General features: G+C 36.3%; 1 protein-coding gene across 2 annotated transcripts in view; it reads right to left on the bottom strand.

The window, feature by feature from the left end:
- ANKFN1 (ankyrin repeat and fibronectin type III domain containing 1) overlaps positions 1 to 12,717 on the bottom strand; it is a 359,995-nt gene that overhangs the window by 166,832 nt on the left and 180,446 nt on the right. The window lies entirely within an intron of this gene.

Genomic DNA, 12,717 nt, shown 5'->3' with positions numbered 1-12,717 from the left:
TGTGTATATGTATTGGATGAACAAAGGAATGAGAGAAATAACTAACCAAGGTAATTATGTGCAAAGTGTCTCCCTGGTAGAGCCTCTGATGCACTGGGCCCAGCGTTCTCTGGAGCATGTCACTGCCTTCTCACCACTTCCCCTCAAATGTTTTAAATTTAATTTTTAAAACTGGTATATAATAAATATACACATTTTGGGGTATATGTGATAATTTAGTACATTTATATAATTTATAAAGATCAAATCAGTGTAGTTGGTATTCCCATCATGTTAAATATTTAGGAGCCTAGTATCTAGGAAGACTCATAGTAGCTAATATTTTTGTTGTTGTAGGCTTTCAATAGATAATTTAGAATAAATGAGTGCACATATGAGAGTCTATTATATTTAATATACTAGAGCACTACCCAGAAGTTAATTTCATCCTCATGCCTTTGAAGTGGGTTCCATGTCTGCTAGCACAAACTAACGTTGATTCGCTTTGACTTTAAGAAATGGAGATTCATCTTCATTATATTGTTAAATGTCCTCAGGCTTTTTTTTTTTTTTTTTTTTGATTTCCAGCTTTTAAGTTCATGGCTACATGTGCAGGATGTGTAGGTTTGTTACATAGGTAAATGTGTGCTATGGTGGTTTGCTGCACAGATTATCCGTTTACCTAGGTATTAAGCCCAGCATCCATTAGCTATTCTTCCTGATGCTCTCCCTCTTCCCAGCCCGCACCCACTGACAGGACCCAGTATGTGTTGTTCCTCGCCATGTGTCCATGTGTTTTCATCATCCAGCTCCTACTTATAAGTGAGAATGTGTAATATTTGATTTTCTGTTCCTGCATTAGTTTGCTGAGGCTAATGGCTTCCAGCTTCATCCATGTCCCTACAAAGAACATTATCTCATTTCTTTTTATGGCTACATAGTATTCCGTGGTGTATATATACCATATGTTCTTTATTCAGTCTATCATTGATGGGCATTTAGGTTGATTCTGTGTCTTTGCTGTTGTGAATAGTGCTGCAGTGAATATATGCATGCATGTATCTTTATAATAGAATGGTTTATATTCCTTTGGGTGTATGCCCAGTATTGGGATTGTATTTCTGCCTCTAGGTATTTGAGGAATCACCATACTGTCTTCCACAATCATTGAACTAATTTACACTCCCACCAATACTGTAAAAGTGTTTTGTTTTCTCCACAATCTGGCCAGAATCTGTTGTTTTTTGACTTTTTAGTAATAGGCATTCTGACTGGTGTGAGATGGTAACTCATTGTGGATTTTATCTAATGATCAGTGATGTTGAGCTTTTTTGCATGTTTATTGGCCACATGTATATCTTTTGAGAAGTGTCTGTTCATGTCTTTTGCCCACTTTTTAATGGGGTTGTTGTTTTTTCTTATAAATTTCTTCAAGTTCCTTGTAGATGCTGGATATCAGACCTTTTCAAATGCGTGGTTTGCAAATATTTTGCCCATTCTGTAGGTTGTCTGTTCCCTCTGATGATAGTTTCTTTTGCTGAGGCACCTTTTAAGTTTTGTCTGCAACTTTCTTCAAGACAAAAAGACTTCCTAGATCCTTTTAAGGTGGTCCTACTTAGTCAATCTTAGTAATGTCCAGGAGGCCCTACCCAGTTTTAGCTAAATGGACATATTTACATTTGGAAGGATGATGCCAAGCATTGTCTGTAATGTGTATGTATGTGTATGTTTTTATAAATCTTTAATAACATTCTCAAAAGTAGAAATGGAAAGGGAGGTTATTTGGAATCTTTTTTCTTCCATCTACAAATCCTTTACCTTTGATTCAATAGCAAATAGGAGGTTTTCTCTAACTTATTTTTTTCCATTCCCATAAAAATTCCAGATTCATATGCAAGCTGGCTCACATGGGGATTGCCTTAACCTCTTTCTTTCTGCCTTCTGTCTCTAGCTTTTTCCTTCAGCATTAATGCCCCAGTTCAAGCCATCTGTTTTCTCTACATCATTATTGTTCCCAAAATAACTCTACATTCTTTTGTATCTCCCACAATGCCCAGAAGTCCAGTAAATAAATTCTTGTCTATTGATCAAATTCCAGCTACTTGCCCTCTAACTGATGACACCTACCCACATGGCCCCTTTTGTCTTTGCTCATCTCCCATCTGTTCCCTTCAGTCAACATAGGTTGACTTTCTCTGTCTCTCTGACTTCCTTCTCATCCTCCCCCAGCTGTCCCTTCCTTCCAGGCTATTCTGTAGCTGTTTCCACTCTTCTAGCTTTCATCTATCATTATGTTTTCTTTTTCTCCTCTATATTTAAAATTTTGTCAGATAAGATGGTAAGAAAGACAACTTTCTGTTATTTGTTATTACAAATATGCATGACCCTCCCAACTAATTGTGCTCTTAAATTTTTACCCTTATGGAAAGAGACAAGCATTTGAGAATCAGTGTAGCTTTAGTTTTGGAATTTGGCAGACCCAATTGGAATCTTGATATTGTTACCTATAATCTGTGTGACTTTGGGAATCTTATTTCAATTCTATGAATTCATTTCATCATTTATCAAAAGACACTTATCAAAACTCTTTTTTTCTAGAATTGTGAAGATTAATCAACAAATGAAAGGTACCTATTCTGTTTTGTGCATAGTATCCACTCAATAAATAGTAGAAATTATCACCTTAAGTCTTTTTCTCAAAATAGAGACACCAAAGTATATCATAACAATTTAAATAGTTTTATTGCTTGTCTTAAATAATGTCTTGAAACTAATTTTATGTACTCAAGTAGAGACTTCTGTGTGTTTGTTTATAGTAACATATACTAAAACAGATATAGGAAGTGGAAACTTCAAACTATTAGAGGGAAGGGTGGAATAAAGATTAATCTAAAATAATTTAAAAATAAAAAAATAAAAAAACATAATAAATAGAAAATGTAAAATGAAGTCATAAGGTTAATGTCCTAATATTGTCTTTTCATAAATGATAAAATAAACTCAGGGAATTTAAATAAGGTGCCCAAAGTCACAGAGATTGTAGGTAACAGTATCAGAATTTCATTTGGGCCTGCCAAATTCCAGAACCAAAACTATAGGTTGAATATATCTGTGTGCACAATATATTCAAAAGTTTACTTTTCCTAATAAAAGACAAAGACTCTCCAAGCAGAATTCCTAAAAAGCCATTTACAAATGGTACACCTAAAAAAAATTTCACATAAAGATTCAAAATTAAAAAAAAAAATAGTACGTCAATGGGAATGGCAGAGAAAGGACTTCCAAAAGTCCCTTTCTCCATAACAGCAAAGAGAACCATAGCAAACATGGCTAAAATTAACTTTTTCAGGATCTGGGAAATTAACCAAAGGCTTGCAGCAATCCAGGATGTCTTTATTCAAGAAAAATGGCTAAATTTAGTAAGAACAGCAAGCTTTGTGGCATTTTAACTTGCCCTATTCCCATCTTCTCCAGCTCTGTGGCAGTCTTGGAAACCAACAGTTTACATTCATGGTAAAAGCAGTGGCCTGTCCCATCAAGTTACCATTGACTTTCTTGGCAGAATTAGAAAAAAATAATTTAAATTTCATCTAGAACCAAAAAAGAGCCCGTATAGCCAAGACAATCCTAAGCAAAAAGAACAAAGCTGGTGGCATCATGCTGTCTGACTTCAAACTATACTACAAGGCTATAGTAACCAAAACAGCATGGTACTGGTACCAAAACAGAGATATAGACCAATGGAACAGAACAGAGACCTCAGAAGTAACACCACACATTTACAACCATCTGATCTTCAACAAACCTGACAAAAACAAGCAATGGGGAAAGGATTCCCTATTTAATAAATAGTGCTGGGAAAACTGGCTAGCCATATGCAGAAAACAGAAACTGAACCCCTTCATCACATCTTATACAAAAATTAACTCAAGATGGATTAAAAACTTAAATGTGAAACCCAAAACCATAAAAACCCTAGAAGAAAACCTAGGCAATACCATTCAGGACATAGGCATGGGCAGAGACTTCATGACTAAAACATGAAAAGCAATTGCAAAAAAAGCCAAAATTGACAAATGGGAGCTAATCAAACTAAAGAGCTTCCGCACAGCAAAAGAAACTATCATCAGAGTGAAGAGGCAACCTAGAGATTGGGAGAAAACTTTTGCAATCTGCCCCTCTGACAAAGGTCTAATATCCAGAATCTACAAGGAACTTAAATAAATTTACAAGAAAAAAACAACCCCATCAAGAAGTAGGCAAAGATATGAACAGACACTTCTCAAAAGAAGACATTTATGTGGCCAAGAAACATATGAAAAAAAGATTATCATCACTGGTCATTAGAGAAATGCAAATCAAAACCACAATGACATACCATCTCATGCCATTTAGGATGACCATTATTAGAGAGTCCTGAAACAACAGATGCTGGAGAGGATGTGGAGAAACAGGAATGCTTTTACACTGTTGGTGGGAGTGTAAATTAGTTCAACTGTGGTGAAAGACAGTGTGGTGATTCCTCAAGGATCTAGAACCAGAAATATCATTTGACCCAGTGATCCCATTACTGGATATATACCCAAAGGATTATAAATCATTCTACTATAAAGACACATGCCCATGTATGTTTATAGTAGCACTGTTTACAATAGCAAAGACTTGGAACCAACCCAAATGCCCATCAATGATAGGCTGGATAAAGAAAATGTGGCACATATACACCATGGAATACTACGCAGCCATAAAACAGAATGAGCTCATGTCCTTTGCAGGGACATGGATGAAGCTGTAAGCCATCATTCTCAGCAAACTGTCACAGGAACATATAACCAAACACTGCATGTTCTCACTCATAAGTGGGGTTGAACAATGAGAACACATGGGCACAGGGAGAGAAGCATCACACACTGGGGTCTGTCGGTGGGTGTGGCCAAGGGGAGGGAGAGCATTAGGACAAATACCTAATACATGCGGGGCTTAAAACCTAGATGGTGAGTTGATAGGTGCAGCAAACCACCAGGGCACATGTATACCTATGTAACAAACTTGCACATTCTGCACATGTATCCCAGAACACAAAGTAAAATTAAAAAACACGCAAACAAACAAACAAAAAAACAGTAGCCTGTCAGCCACTGGAAGGGGGCAGAATGGGGTTGTAGCTCCTTTAAAATGCCACTTCCAGAGAACTGTCATTATTTCATCTGTCTGGGGGTTTTCTAGAAAATCCTACTCACAAGGCTTATCTTTATTCGCTCTGACTTAGAGCTCACGAAGGGCTAATAGCCTTTTTTTCTGTTGTTTTTTTTTCTTTCCAAAAACAAAGATTAGTAATTGTTTAACAGTAGTTTAACTATGTTAGATGGAGAATTAGATGTCCACAGAGAGCTTTGAAAAGCTCTGTCATTTTCCTGAGAATCTAACAGACTACAGGGCAGGGAGCATGCTCAGAAAAGACCTGAGAAGATCCTAAAATCTCATCTCTGTCTGACTTCATGGCTCTGCAAGCAGGAAGTGAAGACTAAGGTGGCATTTTCAGCTGCCTGGCTGAGTATTGAAGGTGTGCCCCAACACACACATGCAGAGCTCTTCAGCAAAAACTAGGATGCTTATCAGTTCTAGGCATTTAAGGAAATCTCTGTTCAATCATTAACTCACCCCTAAGTTAACCAAGTAGCAACTTCAGTGGCCACATATAACAAAAAAATATAGATTTTACAAATTTAATTCTGAAAAATCATTAAACAACAATGAACACTGGGGAGAAGGGGTAATATAGTTTCCAGAGTTGCTACATCATTAATAAAATGCTTAGTTTTCAAGAAAACTATGTATGAGGCATGCACAGAAACAGAAACTATGTCCCATACGAGGAAATAAAGCAGTCAATAGAAATGATTCCTGCAGAAGCCCAAATATTGGGCTTACTACACAAAGACTTTTATATTAGCTATTTTAAATATGTTCAAAGAGCTAAACCATACCCAAAGAAATAAAGAAAATTCTGAGAATGATGTCTTGCCAAATAGAAAATATAATAAAGAGATAGAAATTATGAAGCAAATCAAGAACTAAACAGAAATTCTAAAATTTAAAAGTACATTAACAAATGAAAAATATACTCAACAGCAGATTTGAGCAGGCAGAGGAAAGAATCAGCAAACATAAAGATAGATCAATCAAGATTATCCAGTATGAGGAGTGAAAAAATATGAAGAAAAGTGAAGACTGCAGAGATCCTTGGAACACTGTCAAGTATACCAATATACAAATAATAGGAGTCCCAGGAGAAGAAGAGAGGTATAGAAAGGCTATTTGAAGAAATAAGGGCCAAAATATGCCCCTATTTAACTATGCATCAACAGGCTCAATGAACATTAAGTAGAATAAACTCAAAGAGAGCCACATCTAGATACATCAAAATCAAACCATTAGAAGCCAAAGACATAGAGAGAAAGTTAAAGATAGCAAGAGAGAAAAGACTCATCACATTACAAGGATCCTCAAAAAGATTAACAGCTAATTTTCACCAAAAATCACAGGGGCCAAAAGGAAGTGGTAAAACATAATCAAAGTGATGAACAAAAAAGACTGTCAAGAATTTCTCTACCCAACAAAACTACACTTCAAAAATAAAGAGGAAATTAAGATACTGCCAGATAAACAAAAACTTTGATATTATACCTACTGTACAATAAACACAAACACGACTCCTTCAGGTTGAAATGAAAGGACACTAGATAGTAATGCAAATCCACATGAAGAAAGATAAATAATTAAGCAATGACACATATAGACTCAAAATAAAGGGATGAGGAAAAGCTACCAAACAAATGGAAAACAGAAAAAAGCAGAATTTGCAATCCTAGTATCTGGCAAAACAGACTTTAAACCAACAAACAACAACAAAAACCAAGAAAGACATTACATAATGGTAAAGGGTTCAATTCAGCAAGAAGGTCTAACTATCTTAAATATCTTAATATATATGCAACCAACACAGGAGCACTCAGATTCATAAAGCAAGTTCTTAGAGACCTTCAAAGAGACTTAGACTCCCACACAATAACAGTGGGAGACTCTAACACCCCACTGACAGTATAAGACAGATCACCAAGACAGAAAATTAACAAAGATGACCTGAACTCAACACTGAAACAAATGGACCTGATAGATATCTATAGAACTCTCCACCCCAGAACAACAGAATATACACTTTTCTAATCACCACATGGTACTTACTCTAAAATTGATCACATAATTGGAAGTAAAACACTCCTTAGTAAATGCAGAACTGAAATCATATCAAACAATCTCTTGGACCACGTTACAATCAAATTAGAACTCAGGACTAAGAGATTCACTCAAAACCATACAATTACATGGAAATTGAATAATATGCTCCTGAATGGCATTTGGGTAAATAATTAAATTAAGGCAGAAATCAAGAAGTTCTTTGAAACTAATGAGAACAAAAATACAATGTACCAGAATCTCTGGGACACAGCTAAGGCAGTGTTAAGAGGGAAATTTACAGCACTAAGTGCCCCCATTAAGAAGTTAGATCTCAAGTTAACAACCTAACATCACAACAAAAAAAACTAGAGAACCAAGAGCAAACAAATCCCAAAGCTAGCAGAAGACAAGAAACAACCAAAATCAGAGCTGAACTTAAGGAGGTAGAGACATGAAAAACCATTCAAAAGATCAATTAATCAAGGAGCTTTTTCTTTGGGAAAAAAAAAAAAAGATAAACCATTAGCTAGAATAATAAAGAAGAAAAGAGAGAATATTCAAATAAACACATCAGAAATTATAAGGGGGATATTACCACTGACTCCACAGAAATACAAACAACTATCAGAGAATATGATAAACACCTCTATGCACATAAACCAGAAAATCTAGAAGAAATGGATAAATTCCTGGTCACATACACCCTCCCAACACTGAACCAAGAAGAAACTGAATCCCTGAAGAGGCCAATAATGAGTTCTGAAATTGATGCAGTAATAAATAGCCTACCAAGCAAAAAAAGCCCAGGGCCAGATGGAGTTACAGCTGAATTCTACCAGATGTACAAAGAAAAGCTGGTATCGTTCCTACTGAAACGATTCCAAAAAATTGCAAAGGAGGGACTTTTCCCTAACTGATTCTATGAGGCCAGCATCACCCTGATACCAAAACCTGGCAGAGCTGTAATAAAAAAGAAAACTTTAGGCCAATGTCCTGGAAGAACATTGATGCAAAAATCCTCAACAAAATACTGGCAAACTAAATCCAGCAGCACATCAAAAAGTATATCCACCATGATGAAATAGGCTTCATCCTTGGGATGCAAAGTTGGTTCAACATATGCAAATCAATAAATGTGATTCATCACATAAACAGAACTAAAGAAAAAAAGCCACATGATTATCTCAATAGATGAAAAAAAGGCTTTTGATAAAATTCAACATCTCTTCATGTTAACAACTCTCAATAAACTAGGTACTGAAGGAACATACCTCAAAATAATAAGAGACATGTATGACAAACCCACAGCCAACATCATACTGAATGGGCAAAAGCTGGAAGCATTCCCCTTGAAAACCGGCATAAAACAAGGATGCCCTCTCCCACTACTCCTATTCAACATAGCACTGGAAGTTCTGGACAAGGCAATCAGGCAACAGAAAGAAAGAAAGGGCATTCAAATAGGAAGAGAGGAAGTCAAAACTATCCCTGTTTGCAGATGATATGATCTTATATCTAGAAAATCCCACAGTCTCAGCCCCAAATCTTCTTAAACTGATAAACAACTTTAGCAAAGTCTCAGGATACAAAATCAATGTGCCAAAACTACTAGCATTCCTATATACCAACAACAGTCAAGCCAACAGTCAAAACAGGAATCTACTCCCATTCACAACTGTCACAAAAAGAATAAAATACCTAGGAATTCTGCTAACTAGGGGGGTGAAAGATCTCTACAAGGAGAACTAAAACCACTGCTCAAATAAATCAGAGATGACACAAACAAATGGAAAAACATTCCATGCTCATGGATAGGAAGAATCAATATCATGAAAATGGCCATACTGCCCAAAGCAATTTATAGATTTAATGCTATTCCTATTAAACTACCATTCACATTCTTCACAGAACTAGCAAAAACTATTTTAAAATTCATATAAAACCAAAAAAAGAGCCCGAATAGTCAAGACAATCCTAAGCAAAAAGAACAAAGCTGGAGGCAGCACGCTACCCAACTTTGAACTATAACACAGGGGTACAGTAACCAAAACAGCATGGTACTGGCACAAGAACAGAGACATAGACCAATGGAAAAGAATAGCAAACCCAGAAATAAGACTGTACACCTACAACTATCTGATCTTCGACAAAGTTGATAAAGACAATAGGGAAAGGATCCCCTATTCAATAAATGGTGCTGGGATAACTGGCTAGGCACAAGCAGAAGACTGAAACTGGAACCCTTCCTTACATCATATATAAAAATTAACTCAAGATAGATTAAAGACTTAAATGTAAATCCCAAAACTATTAAAAAAAACCCTGGAAGACAACCTAGGCTGTGTCATTCAGGACATAGGCATGGGCAAAGATTTCATGATGAAGATGCCAAAAGCATTTGCAACAAAAGCAAAAACTGACAAGTGGGATCTAATTAAACTAAAGAGCTTCTGCACAGCAAAAGAAACTATCAACACAGTAAACAGACAACTTACAGAAAAAGAGAAATTTTTTGCAAACTATACATCTGACGAGGTCTAATACCCAGCATCTACAAGGAACTTAAACAAATTCACAAGAAACAAACAACCCCATCAAAAAGTGGGCAAAGGACATGAACAGACACTTTTTCTTCAAAAGAAGACATACATGCAGCCAACAATCATATGAAAAAAGCTCATCATTACTAATCATTAGAGAAATACAAATCAAAACCACAATGAGATACCATCACACACTAGTCAGAATGGCTACTATTAAAAAGTCAAAACATAACAGTTGCTGGCAAGTTTGTGGAGGAAAAGGAACACTTATACACTGTTGGTGGGAGTGTAAATTAGTCCAGCCATTGTGGAAAACAGTGTGGTGATTCCTCAAAGACCTAAAGACAGAAATACCATTTGACTCAGCAATCCCAATACTGTGTATATACCCAAAGGAATATAAACCATTGTATTATAAAGACATACATGCATATGTTCATTGCAGGACTATTCACAGTAGCAAAGACATGGAATCAACCTAAATGTCCATCAATGATAGACTGAATAAGGAATATGTGGTACACATATAACATGGAATACTATGCAGCTATAAAAAGAACAAGATTATGACCTTTGCAGGGACATGGGTGGAGCTGGAGGCCATTATCCTTAGCAAACTAACACAGGAATAGAAAACCAAATATTGCAGGTTGTCACTTATAAGTGAGAGCTAAATGATAACACATGGACACATAGAGGGGAACAAGAGATACTGGGGCCTTTCAGAGGGTGAAGGATAGGAAGAGGGAGAGGATCAGGAAAAACAACTAATGGGTACTAGGCTTAACACCTGGGTGATGAAATAATCTGTACAACAAAACCCCATGACACAAGTTTACCTATATAACAAACCTGCACTGGTACCCCGAACTTAAACCAAAGTTAAAAAAGAGAAAGCATCGAGAAGGAAATTATACAGACAAATATAAAATACAGTATAAATATAAAGAGAGCATAAACTTATCTTTTATTTTTGTATTTTTTCTCCTTTCTGATTTAAATGACAATGAAATGGAAATGAAATAAAGAAAACAATTTAATTTACAATAGCATCAAAAGATTAAAATACTTAGAAATAAATTTAACAAAAGAAGTAAAAAAACTAATTTTCAGAAAATACAAAACACCATTGAAATAAATTAAGAAAAATATAAACAAATAGAAAGACGTTCCTTGTTCATGGATTAGAAGCCTTGATATTGCCCACCCAATGGGAGGCACTGGCTGGAAATTGGAGAGTAAGGTAGTGATATTTACCCCTCTTCATCTGGGGGGTATCCCTTTCAATACAACTTATTTCCTCTGCATTACAGAAATTGCTCCTCCTTTTGTCCCTTCAGGCTTTACCATTCCTTACTGGTTTTCACTAACTTGCCCATTCTTTTGTAAGTGTTCTTATTAGTAACCTCCCCTCTGTTCTTCTGTTTGAATGCACTATATGATTCTTGCTGGGATCTTGAATAATACATCATGTAATCTCTATAGCATCCATAAGAGTATCTTGAAATGGATAGCAATGGTACTCTTTGCAACTTTAAACTGAACTGAAAAAAAAAAAACCTCAAGTGTTAAATAAATATACGGCAGGTAAAATAAATATAGAGTCCTTTAAAAAGACTGGACAAGGAAACTGTATCTGTTGTGTTAAATCTGGGATATCACTCTTAAGAGAGCGTTCCTTATTAGCCATTTTCACTGAAAAACCCACAGGTTGAAGTCTATCGTTACATTTTATTCCATTCTTTTTTTTAAAATTATACTTTAAGTTCTAGGGTACATGTGCACAACGTACAGGTTTGTTACATAGGTATACATGTGCCATGTTGGTTTGCTGCACCCATTAACTCATCATTTACATTAGGTACTTCTCCTAGTGCTATCCCTCCCCCAGCTCCCCACCCCACTACAGGCCCTGGTGTGTGATGTTCCCCGCCCTGTGTCCAAGTGTTCTCATTGTTCAATTCCCACCTATGAGTGAGAACATGCGCTGTTTGGTTTTCTGTCCTTGTGATAGTTTGCTGAGAATGATGGTTTCCAGCTTCATCCATGTCTCTGCAAAGGACATGAACTCATACTTTTTTATGGCTGCATAGTGTTCCATGTGTATATGTGCCACATTTTCTTAATCCAGTCTATCATTGATGGACATTTGGGTTGGTTCCAAGTCTTTGCTATTGTGAATAGTGCCGCAATAAGCATACGTGTGCACGTGCCTTTATATAGCATGATTTATAATTCTTTGGGCTATACCCAGTAATGGAATCGCTGGGTCAAATGGTATTTCTAGTTCTAGATCCTTGAGGAATCCCCACACTGTCTTCCACAATGGTTGAACTAGTTTACACTCCCACCAATGGTGTAAAAGTGTTCCTATTTCTCCACATCCTCTCCAGCATCTGTTGTTTCCTGATTTTTTAATGATCGCCATTCTAACTGGTGTGAGATGGTATCTCATTGTGGTTTTAATTTGCATTTCTCTGATGACCAGTGATGATGAGCATTTTTTCATGTGTCTGTTGGCTGCATAAATGTCTTCTTTTGAGAAGTGTCTGTCCATATCCTTTGCCCACTTTTTGATGGGGTTGTTTTTTTCTTGTAAATTTGTTTCAGTTCTTTGGATATTAGCCCTTTGTCAGATGAGTAGATTGCAAAAATTGTCTCCCATTCTGTAAGTTGCCTGTTGACTCTGACGGTAGTTTCTTTTGCCGTGCAGAAGCCCTTTAGTTTAATTAGATCCCATTTGTCAATTTTGGCTTTTGTTGCCATTGCTTTTGGTGTTTTAGTCATGAAGTCCTTGCCTGAGCACCCAGATTCATAAAACAAGTCCTTAGAGACCTACAAAGAGACTTAGACTCCCACACAATAATGATGGGAGACTTTAATACCCCATTGTCAATATTAGACAGATCGATGAGACAGAAGGTTAACAAGGATATCCAGGACTTGAACTCAGCTC

This window comes from Pan paniscus, chromosome 19 (assembly GCF_029289425.2).
Source record: "Pan paniscus chromosome 19, NHGRI_mPanPan1-v2.0_pri, whole genome shotgun sequence".
Taxonomy (NCBI): domain Eukaryota; kingdom Metazoa; phylum Chordata; class Mammalia; order Primates; family Hominidae; genus Pan; species Pan paniscus.
This window is presented reverse-complemented; position numbering and strand designations above follow the sequence as displayed.